This window comes from Rattus norvegicus, chromosome 4, assembly GCF_036323735.1.
Source record: "Rattus norvegicus strain BN/NHsdMcwi chromosome 4, GRCr8, whole genome shotgun sequence".
In the NCBI taxonomy this organism is placed as follows: Eukaryota; Metazoa; Chordata; class Mammalia; order Rodentia; family Muridae; genus Rattus; species Rattus norvegicus.
The window spans coordinates 175,446,253-175,458,263 of record NC_086022.1 but is presented as its reverse complement, the minus strand read 5'-3'; the positions used below and the strand labels follow the sequence as shown (position 1 = coordinate 175,458,263).

General features: G+C 43.1%; 1 pseudogene; it reads left to right on the top strand.

The window, feature by feature from the left end:
• The first annotated feature begins 2,054 nt into the window (after window positions 1-2,054).
• LOC134486895 (large ribosomal subunit protein eL42-like) lies at window positions 2,055-11,733 on the top strand (annotated as a pseudogene).
• The last annotated feature ends 278 nt before the right edge of the window (window positions 11,734-12,011 follow it).

Genomic DNA, 12,011 nt, shown 5'->3' with positions numbered 1-12,011 from the left:
TACACCTCCTCTTACCAATCCGTTTATCTGCTCTTGAATAGCCATACTGTTACCCTCTCAGACTTGATAGAAAACGCTGCTACAGATATTCAAGTAGAGGACTCCATGTAGACACGTGTTTTCCTTTCTCTTGGGCGAACACTCAGGAGCAGAGTTACCAAGGCACCTTGTAGTTTGGTGCTGGAGGAGCCCCTAGGCCCAGATTTCAAGACGGCCATACCACTTTTCACTCCTACCAGGCTTCAGATTTAATTTTTTTTCACATGTGTTGGTGTTTTGCCTGCATGGATGTCCTGGCTGGTTTTGTGTGTCAACTTAACGCAGGCTGGAGTTATCACAGAGAAAGGAGCCTCCCTTGAGGAAATGCCTCCATGAGACCCAGCTGTAAGGCTTCTCACCTAGTGATCAAGGCAGGAGGGCCCAGCCCATTGTTGGTGGTGCCATCCTGGCCTGGTGGTCCTGGTTCTATAAGAGAGCAAGCTGAGCAAGCCAGGGGAAGCAAGCCAGTAACACCCCTCCATGGCCTCTGCATCAGCTCCTGCTTCCTGACCTGCGTGAGTTCCTGTCCTGACTTCCTTTGGTGATGAACAGCAATGTGGAAATGTAAACTGAATAAACCCTTTCCTCCCCAACTTGCTTCTTGGTCATGATGTTTGTGCAGGAATAGAAACCCTGACTAAGACAACAGATGTCTGTGTGACAGTGTTGGACACCCTAGAACTGGAGTAACAGACAGCTGTGGGCTGCCCTGTGAGGGCTGAAAATTGAGCCTGGGTCTTCTGGAAGAACAGCCAGTGCTCATAAGCACCAAGCTGTCTCTCCAGCCCCCCAAGTGGCTATTCCTAATGATCACCTTTCCCTTCTTAGACAGACTTACTGTCTTCACCCAGTACCTTCAATATTGTGGCTGAGGATTACCAAACTGCACCTTTTCGGTTACAGAATTTTGCTCCTGTTAGTAAAAGGCAATCACAGCCTTGTCAATCCCCTCGACTGTCCCCATTCTCCAAGTTTGTCCAAATGTCACTATTTTTCAAAGATCATTTTGCACTAAGGAAACAAAAGATTCACTTATATCTTTTTCTTCCACATTGAGACCAAGCTGTCATGAAAAGGGCTCTCAAAATATGCATTATTTCTTTTTTTTAAAAAAAAATGATGATTTAATTTTGGTTATTTCCCGTCACTTCTTTGGCATTCCTACTGCCTTAGTCAGGGTTTTACTGCTGTGAACAGACACCATGACCTAGTCAATTCTTATAAAAGACAACATTTAATTGGGGCTGGCTTACAGGTTCCGAGGTTCAGTCCATTATCATCAAGGCAGGAACATGGCAGCATCCAGGCAGGCATGGTGCAGGAGGAGCTGAGAGTTCTACATCTTCACCTGAAGGCGGCTAGTGGAGGACCAGCTTGCAGGAAGATAAAACAAAGCCTACACCCACAGTGACACACCTACCCCAACAGGGCCACACCTACTCCAACAGGGCCACACCCACTCCAACAGGGTCACGTCCTGCATTAGTGCCATTCCCTAGGCCCAGCATATACAAACCACCACACCTATATTTTTCCTATGTGGAGTTATTAGTGACACATTACAAAATTCTAAGCCAACATTCCACAAGATTATCCAATCCCAAATTCACTAGAGTATATTCAGTCAAATCTTTTTGCATTTTAAATACAGGGTCTCGTCCTTGTGACATGATTCCTGTTCTAATAATCTAACAAAAGCCTTTCATCAAGTCCAGATTTTAAGTAAGACGATTATTAACATTTATTTTATATCGAACATTGATTGATGGAGGCTGGAAAGACTGCTCTTTGGTTAAGAACACCGGTTGCTCTTCCAGGGGACCCAGCTTTTGTACCAGCCATCTCTAACTCCAATTCCAGGGGATCTGAAGCCTTCTGACTTTATCAGGCACTGCACACACATGGTGCACACACAAATGCAGAGGCTGAACAATCGTGTGCAGAAGATAAAAGAAATCTGAACTCGTTTGCTGCTCTATCCTCTTTCTTTCTGAGCTGTCGGTGCTCCTGCAAACATGGGGACCGTTCCTTAGACCCATCGGACATTCTTTAGGAAGTGTGGGCAGTGCCAACCCCACAAGGTGACGCAGTACAAGAAGGGCAAGGGATCTCTGTCAGCCCAGGGAAAGCAGTGTTATGACAGGAAACAGAGTGACTATGGCGGGCAGACTAAGTCCATTTTCTGCAAAAAGGCTAAACCGACAGGGAAGATTGTGCTGAGACTGGAGTGCGTTGAGCCCAACTGCGGATCTAAGAGATGCTGGCTGTTAAGAAATGCAAACATTTTGAACTGGGAGGTGACAAGAAGAGAAAGGGCCAAGTGATCCAGTTCTACGCCCATTTTTTTTTTATCTTTCACGCGTGCGCGCGCGCGCGCGCACGCGCACACAAACACACACACACACACACACACACACACACACACACACACACACGCCTGTATGGCTATTTTGCCTGCATTTGTGTGTGAGCGCCTGCTGCCTACACAGACCAGAAGAGGAAGGAGTCAGATTCCATGGAATTGGAGTTGTGGGTGGTCGTGGGCCGTCAAGATGGGTGTCGGGGATCGAACTTGAGTGCTCTGCAAAGGCAGCCGGTGCTCCAAACCACTGAGTCATCTCTCCATACTCTAAAAAATAGAAATTCAATCGGTTATTCTGATAATTTCAAAGTAGAGTATAACAAACATTTGTTTAATCGTTGTTTCGATCTAATTGTATGATTCATCCGAACTGAAACTGGGGAACAGACGCTAAGTTTTTCCTCATCCTGATACACTGAGAGCTGAAAATTAAACAAAGCTGTGAAAAAGCAGTTCAAGTCCAGTTGGGTCCCAGCAGCCTGGTGGCTGCACTGGTTGGTCTTTGCCAGGCATGGGAGACATAGGAGTTATATATGTGACGTCTCAAACGTCCGAGTTCCTTCAGTATCATTCACGTGCGTCAATTGCTGACCCATTCATCCCCAGAGCAGCACACGTTTCTACATTCAGAGTGAAAAATACAAATACACGTACTATTGAACATGGTCTTAATCTTCTCTCATCTTTGATTAGCTAATTAAAACCCAAACTGCTTCTTACCTTAGCAGGTTTAAAATTGTCTTTATGTATAAACTGCACACAGAGGCCATCTCGGCTTTTCTAGAGGGAGTAACAACATACATGTGAGTACTTCAGCCCGTGCCTAAACATAAAACTATTTGATGTTCGCAAGTTCAAGTCCAGTCCACTGCTCTGAAATTCATCCTCCAGAAAGCTGGGTGGGTAGCATGTGCTAATTCATAGTGAACAATCATAGCCTTGTTTGGTCTCCCTTTTTTTTTTTTTTATTAACTTGAGTATTTCTTATATACATTTCGAGTGTTATTCCCTTTCCCGGTTTCCCGGCAAACATCCCCCTCCCCCCTCCCCTTCCTTATGGGTGTTCCCCTCCGAACCCGCCTCCCATTGCCGCCCTCCCCCCATAGACTAGTTCACTGGGGGTTCAGTCTTAGCAGGACCCAGGGCTTCCCCTTCCACTGGTGCTCTTACTAGGATATTCATTGCTACCTATGGGGTCAGAGTCCAGGGTCAGTCCATGTATAGTCTTTAGGTAGTGGCTTAGTCCCTGGAAGCTCTGGTTGCTTGGCATTGTTGTACTTTTGGGGTCTCGAGCCCCTTCAAGCTCTTCCAGTTCTTTCTCTGATTCCTTCAACAGGGGACCTATTCGCAGTTCAGAGGTTTGCTGCTGGCATTCGCCTCTGTATTTGCTGTATTCTGGCTGTGTCTCTCAGGAGCGATCTACATCCGGCTCCTGTCGGTCTGCACTTCTTTGCTTCATCCATCTTGTCTAATTGGATGGCTGTATATGTATGGGCCACATGTGGGGCAGGCTCTGAATGGGTGTTCCTTCAGTCTCTGTTTTAATCTTTGCCTCTCCCTTCCCTGCCAAGGGTATTCTTTTTCCTCATTTAAAGAAGGAGTGAAGCATTCACATTTTGATCATCCGTCTTGAGTTTCGTTTGTTCTAGGGATCTAGGGTAATTCAAGCATTTGGGCTAATAGCCACTTATCAATGAGTGCATACCATGTATGTTTTTCTGTGATTGGGTTAGCTCACTCAGGATGATATTTTCCAGTTCCAACCATTTGCCTACGAATTTCATAAACTCGTTGTTTTTGATAGCTGAGTAATATTCCATTGTGTAGATGTACCACATTTTCTGTATCCATTCCTCTGTTGAAGGGCATCTGGGTTCTTTCCAGCTTCTGGCTATTATAAATAAGGCTGCGATGAACATAGTGGAGCACGTGTCTCTTTTATATGTTGAGGCATCTTTTGGGTATATGCCCAAGAGAGGTATAGCTGGATCCTCAGGCAGTTCAATGTCCAATTTTCTGAGGAACCTCCAGACTGATTTCCAGAATGGTTTTACCAGTCTGCAATCCCACCAACAATGGAGGAGTGTTCCTCTTTCTCCACATCCTCGCCAGCATCTGCTGTCACCTGAGTTTTTGATCTTAGCCATTCTCACTGGTGTGAGGTGAAATCTCAGGGTTGTTTTGATTTGCATTTCCCTTATGACTAAAGATGTTGAACATTTCTTTAGGTGTTTCTCAGCCATTCGGCATTCCTCAGCTGTGAATTCTTTGTTTAGCTCTGAACCCCATTTTTTAATAGGGTTATTTGTTTCCCTGCGGTCTAACTTCTTGAGTTCTTTGTATATTTTGGATATAAGGCCTCTATCTGTTGTAGGATTGGTAAAGATCTTTTCCCAATCTGTTGGTTGCCGTTTTGTCCTAACCACAGTGTCCTTTGCCTTACAGAAGCTTTGCAGTTTTATGAGATCCCATTTGTCGATTCTTGATCTTAGAGCATAAGCCATTGGTGTTTTGTTCAGGAAATTTTTTCCAGTGCCTATGTGTTCCAGATGCTTCCCTAGTTTTTCTTCTATTAGTTTGAGTGTGTCTGGTTTGATGTGGAGGTCCTTGATCCACTTGGATTTAAGCTTTGTACAGGGTGATAAGCATGGATCGATCTGCATTCTTCTACATGTTGACCTCCAGTTGAACCAGCACCATTTGCTGAAAATGCTATCTTTTTTCCATTGGATGGTTTTGGCTCCTTTGTCAAAAATCAAGTGACCATAGGTGTGTGGGTTCATTTCTGGGTCTTCAATTCTATTCCATTGGTCTATCTGTCTGTCTCTGTACCAATACCATGCAGTTTTTATCACTATTGCTCTGTAATACTGCTTGAGTTCAGGGATAGTGATTCCCCCTGAAGTCCTTTTATTGTTGAGGATAGCTTTAGCTATCCTGGGTTTTTTGTTATTCCAGATGAATTTGCAAATTGTTCTGTCTAACTCTTTGAAGAATTGGATTGGTATTTTGATGGGGATTGCATTGAATCTGTAGATTGCTTTTGGTAAAATGGCCATTTTTACTATATTAATCCTGCCAATCCATGAGCATGGGAGATCTTTCCATCTTCTGAGGTCTTCTTCAATTTCTTTCCTCAGTGTCTTGAAGTTCTTATTGTACAGATCTTTTACTTGCTTGGTTAAAGTCACACCGAGGTACTTTATATTATTTGGGTCTATTATGAAGGGTGTCATTTCCCTAATTTCTTTCTCGGCTTGTTTCTCTTTTGTATAGAGGAAGGCAACTGATTTATTTGAGTTAATTTTATACCCAGCCACTTTGCTGAAGTTGTTTATCAGCTTTAGTAGTTCTCTGGTGGAACTTTTGGGATCACTTAAATATACTATCATATCATCTGCAAATAGTGATATTTTGACTTCTTCTTTTCCGATCTGTATCCCCTTGACCTCCTTTTGTTGTCTGATTGCTTTGGCTAGAACTTCAAGATCTATATTGAATAAGTAGGGAGAGAGTGGGCAGCCTTGTCTAGTCCCTGATTTTAGTGGGATTGCTTCAAGTTTCTCTCCATTTAGTTTAATGTTAGCAAGTGGTTTGCTGTATATGGCTTTTACCATGTTCAGGTATGGGCCTTGAATTCCTATTCTTTCCAGGACTTTTATCATGAAGGGGTGTTGAATTTTGTCAAATGCTTTCTCAGCATCTAATGAAATGATCATGTGGTTTTGTTCTTTCAGTTTGTTTATATAATGGATCATGTTGATGGTTTTCCGTACATTAAACCATCCCTGCATGCCTGGGATGAAGCCTACTTGATCATGGTGGATGATTGTTTTGATGTGCTCTTGAATTCGGTTTGCCAGAATTTTATTGAGTATTTTTGCGTCGATATTCATAAGGGAAATTGGTCTGAAGTTCTCTTTCTTTGTTGTGTCTTTGTGTGGTTTAGGTATAAGAGTAATTGTGGCTTCGTAGAAGGAATTCGGTAGTGCTCCATCTCTTTCAATTTTGTGGAATAGTTTGGATAATATTGGTATGAGGTCTTCTATGAAGGTTTGATAGAATTCTGCACTAAACCCGTCTGGACCTGGACTCTTTTTGGTTGGGAGACCTTTAATGACTGCTTCTATTTCCTTAGGAGTTATGGGGTTGTTTAACTGGTTTATCTGTTCCTGATTTAACTTCGATACCTGGTATCTGTCTAGGAAATTGTCCATTTCCTGAAGATTTTCAAATTTTGTTGAATATAGGTTTTTATAGTAAGATCTGATGATTTTTTGAATTTCCTCTGAATCTGTAGTTATTTCTCCCTTTTCATTTCTGATTTTGTTAATTTGGATGCACTCTCTGTGTCCTCCCATTAGTCTGGCTAAGGGTTTATCTATCTTGTTGATTTTCTCAAAGAACCAACTTTTGGTTCTGTTGATTCTTTCTATGGTCCTTTTTGTTTCTACTTGGTTGATTTCAGCTCTGAGTTTGATTATTTCCTGCCTTCTACTCCTCCTGGGTGTATTTGCTTCTTTTTGCTCTAGAGCTTTTAGGTGTGCTGTCAAGCTGCTGACATATGCTCTTTCCTGTTTCTTTCTGCAGGCACTCAGCACTATGAGTTTTCCTCTTAGCACAGCTTTCATTGTGTCCCATAAGTTTGGGTATGTTGTACCTTCATTTTCATTAAATTCTAAAACGTCTTTAATTTCTTTTTTTATTTCTTCCTTGACCAGGTTATGATTGAGTAGAACATTGTTCAATTTCCACGTATATGTGGGCATTCTTCCCTTATTGTTATTGAAGACCAGTTTTAGGCCGTGGTGGTCCGATAGCACGCATGGGATTATTTCTATCTTTCTGTACCTGTTGAGGCCCGTTCTTTGACCAATTATATGGTCAATTTTGGAGAAAGTACCATGAGGAGCTGAGAAGAAGGTATATCCTTTTGCTTTAGGATAGAATGTTCTATAAATATCTGTTAAGTCCATTTGGCTCATGACTTCTCTTAGTCTGTCGACATCACTGTTTAATTTCTGTTTCCATGATCTGTCCATTGATGAGAGTGGTGGTTGAAATCTCCCACTATTATTGTGTGAGGTGCAATGTGTGTTTTGAGCTTTAGTAAGGTTTCTTTTACGTATGTAGGTGCCCTTGTATTTGGGGCATAGATATTTAGGATTGAGAGTTCATCTTGGTGGATTTTTCCTTTGATGAATATGAAGTGTCCTTCCTTATCTTTTTTGATGACTTTTAATTGAAAATTGATTTTATTTGATATTAGAATGGCTACTCCAGCTTGCTTCTTCTGACCATTTGCTTGGAAAGTTGTTTTCCAGCCTTTCACTCTGAGGTAGTGTCTGTCTTTGTCTCTGAGGTGTGTTTCCTGTAGGCAGCAGAATGCAGGGTCCTCGTTGCGTATCCAGTTTGTTAATCTATGTCTTTTTATTGGGGAGTTGAGGCCATTGATGTTGAGAGATATTAAGGAATAGTGATTATTGCTTCCCGTTATATTCATATTTGGAAGTGAGGTTATGTTTGTGTGCTTTCATTCTCTTTGTTTTGTTGCCAAGATGATTAGTTTCTTGCTTCTTCTAGGTTATAGCTTGCCTCCTTATGTTGGGCTTTACCATTTATTATCCTTTATAGTGCTGGATTTGTAGAAAGATATTGTGTAAATATGGTTTTGTCATGGAATATCTTGGTTTCTCCATCTATGTTAATTGAGAGTTTTGCAGGATACAGTAACCTGGGCTGGCATTTGTGTTCTCTTAGGGTCTGTATGACATCAGTCCAGGATCTTCTGGCCTTCATAGTTTCTGGCGAGAAGTCTGGTGTGATTCTGATAGGTCTGCCTTTATATGTTACTTGACCTTTTTCCCTTACTGCTTTTAATATTCTTTCTTTATTTTGTGCATTTGGTGTTTTGACTATTATGTGACGGGAGGTGTTTCTTTTCTGGTCCAATCTATTTGGAGTTCTGTAGGCTTCTTGTACGCCTATGGGTATCTCTTTTTTTAGATTAGGGAAGTTTTCTTCTATGATTTTGTTGAAGATATTTACTGGTCCTTTGAGCTTGGAGTCTTCACTCTCTTCTATACCTATTATCCTTAGGTTTGATCTTCTCATTGAGTCCTGGATTTCCTGTATGTTTTGGACCAGTAGCTTTTTCCGCTTTACATTATCTTTGACAGTTGAGTCAATGATTTCTATGGAATCTTCTGCTCCTGAGATTCTCTCTTCCATCTCTTGTATTCTGTTGGTGAAGCTTGTATCTATAGCTCCTTGTCTCTTCCTTTGGTTTTCTATATCCAGGGTTGTTTCCATGTGTTCTTTCTTGATTGCTTCTATTTCCATTTTTAATTCCTTCAACTGTTTGATTGTGTTTTCCTGGAATTCTTTCAGGGATTTTTGTGTCTCCTCCCTATGGGCTTCTACTTGTTTATTTATGTTTTCCTGGAATTCTTTCAGGGATTTTTGCGATTCTTTCAGGTATTTTTGCGATTCCTCTCTGTAGGCTTCTACTTGTTCTCTAAGGGAGTTCTTCATGTCTTTCTTGAAGTCCTCCAGCATCATGATCAAATATGATTTTGAAAATAGATCTTGCTTTTCTGGTGTGTTTGGATATTCCATGTTTGTTTTGATGGGAGAATTGGGCTCCGATGGTGCCATGTAGTCTTGGTTTCTGTTGCTTGGGTTCCTGTGCTTGCCTCTCGCCATCAGATTGTCTCTAGTGTTACTTTGTTCTGCTATTTCTGACAGTGGCTAGACTGTCCTTTAAGCCTGTGTGTCAGGAGTGCTGTAGACCTGTTTTCCTCTCTTTCAGTCAGTTATGGGGACAGAGTGTTCTGCTTTCGGGCGTGTAGTTTTTCCTCTCTACAGGTCTTCAGCTGTTCCTGTGGGCCTGTGTCTTGAGTTCACCAGGCAGCTTTTTTGCAGCAGAAAATTTGGTCTTACCTGTGGTCCTGAGGCTCAAGTTCGCTCGTGGGGTGCTGCCCACGGGCTCTCTGCAGCAGCAGCAACCAGGAAGACCTGTGCCGCCCCTTCCGGGAGCTTCAGTGCACCAGGGTTCCAGATGGTCTTTGGCTTTTTCCTCTGGCGTCCGAGATGTGTGTGCAGGGAGCAGTCTCTTCTGGTTTCCCAGGCTTGTCTGCCTCTCTGAAGGTTTAGCTCTCCCTCCCACGGGATTTGGGTGCAGAGAACTGTTTATCCGGTCTGTTTCTTTCAGGTTCCGGCGGTGTCTCAGGCAGGTGTCCTGCCGCTCCTGGGCCCTCCCCCACGGGAGCCCAGAGGCCTTATACAGTTTCCTCTTGGGCCAGGGATGTGGGCAGGGGTGAGCAGAGTTGGTGGTCTCTTCCGCTCTGCAGCCTCAGGAGTGCCCACCTGACCAGGCGGTTGGGTCTCTCTCTCACCGGGTCTGGGAGCAGAGAGCTGCTGCGGGCCGGGATCCGCCCTCCCTTTTTTTTTTAACTCATTGGTTCATTCATTCACTCATTCATTCCTGTTTTTACTTATGTTAGAATCCCACGTGCCAATGAGATAGGGGAAAGATCTTGTAAATCAAGAGTTACAGGAAATCAATGGCAGTGGAGAGAGGAGGACTCTTCACCAAGAAGAAACCCTTGACAGATTATCTAAACCCAAGAAGCAGCTAGCTGTTTTTTCTTTTTTTCTTTAATTTTAATTTTACTTTCTTTTTTTAACTTACTAACTTTACATCCCATTCACTGGTCCCCTCCCAGGCACCCCCTCTCCCGTAATCCTTCCCTCCATCCCCCTCTCTGTTTCTCTGAGCAGGTGGGCCCCACTTTGGTATCCTACACACACACACACACACACACACACACACACACACACACACACACACATCAAGTCTCTATGAAGCTAGGTGTAGCCTCTCCCATTGAGGCCAGACAAAACAGCCCAGCTAGCAGAATATATCCCATCTACAGGCAACAGCTTTTGGGATAGCCCCAACTCCACATTTTTTTAAGGTAGACAAAGCATCCACACGGGGCCATCTAGTGGCCGCCGTGACCCACTGCAATTATTACCTTCTTGTCAGACTCCAATCTGCTCACCATCCCTCTAGCCTTAGGACCAGAGCGAAAACTGGATGATGCTGTGTTTGCAACCGCAAATGACCAACAGGAAATGCTTGAAACAAAACAAAAACTATTTGAACGGAATCTTCTTTTTTTTTTCCACAATAACAGGCTTAGAGCTAAGGCGCAGAAGTCAAAGAATAGTTTTACGGAAATTAATCTTTCTGGAGCCATTAAAGACTACAATAAACTAATTATCCTTTATGTTGTAGAACATTAATTTTAATAGCTCTGCTTTATAAAACAGTATGACCATAATAAGGAAACTAATAGAAAGCTAATGACGCATACCACAGCTGAGATTATTAAAATTAAATTACAGTGAATCTTAATTAAAGCACTCGATATCCTTAAGATACTTTATGCACCTTTTAATTCTCTTCTTTAAAATGCAGTGAAGAGCTGGAGAGAGGCTCAGTGGCTAAGAGTAATGGCGGCTCTTTCGGGGGACCGGAGTCCAGTTCCCACACGCCAAAGGCTCACAGAAACAGAGAGAAAGATGAGCAAAAAGAAAAAAGAGCCCATCATAAATGCTATCTTTCCCATTTTCTCTGGTGCTGGTGAACAAAAATAAGTGCTTTGCTTCATTGTCAAGGGATTCCCGGAGAGCTGGAGGAAAAAATACAGGAAAGAACGGACATTCCGATCTTGGCTTCAAAGGGGACAAGAGAAAGCTCACACTTGGAAGGGTGAAATGCTCAGTCCATCCCAGGCACACAAAAAGAATAAGAAGTACATTTTGTATTTTCGTTTGCTACATTGGTTTGGCTTGATTTGTTGGAGTCAAGGGTCCCTCTGTGTAGCTCTGGCTGGCCTAAAACTCATGCCTGTCAAGTCCTGGGATTAAAGGTGCACATCACCACACCTGGCTGCATTTGGTATTTTGAATTAATTATTGACCTCAGTCATTTCGAAAGAGCAGCTGGAGACCCTGCTTAAACACGAACTCTTGAATGAATATTTTTCATCCACTGGAGGCTCCTTGGCCTCCAGCTCCTTCTATGTGCAGATTTCCAGCTCCAGGGTTTGTCGTTGTCCCTGAAAGTCTGTCACATGTGCCCACTTCAGGCTGATGTGAGGGATGACCTGCATGCTGTGAGCCAGTTCGCACCTGACCAGAACACTAGGCTTAGACCCGGGCTTGCGGTCCCATTGTTAAGACGTCCTCAGCATCACGCTTTCCACCGGCGCCGTTTCTGCCTGCTCCGGTGCTGCCTCTACTCTCGATGCGCCCAGCGATAAAAAGATCTGTCTCTTGTTTTTATGGAGGAAGAAGAAAATCATTAAGCCTCTCTTTCCATTCACTCCCAGATCACCAGTTAACCCAGTTTTTACGCGGCCAGCTTGTGTATCCTGAACTGGGGTATATGGTAAACAAATCTGCGTGCCGTGTATGTATAACAGTCACGTTTAAGTAGCACCGATGTTAAGGCCACCGAATAACCCGGCTAAAGAGGCAGAGGAGGAGCATCCAATGGTCACCTGAATCTAGACTGGGAAGATGGCAGAAACACAGAATG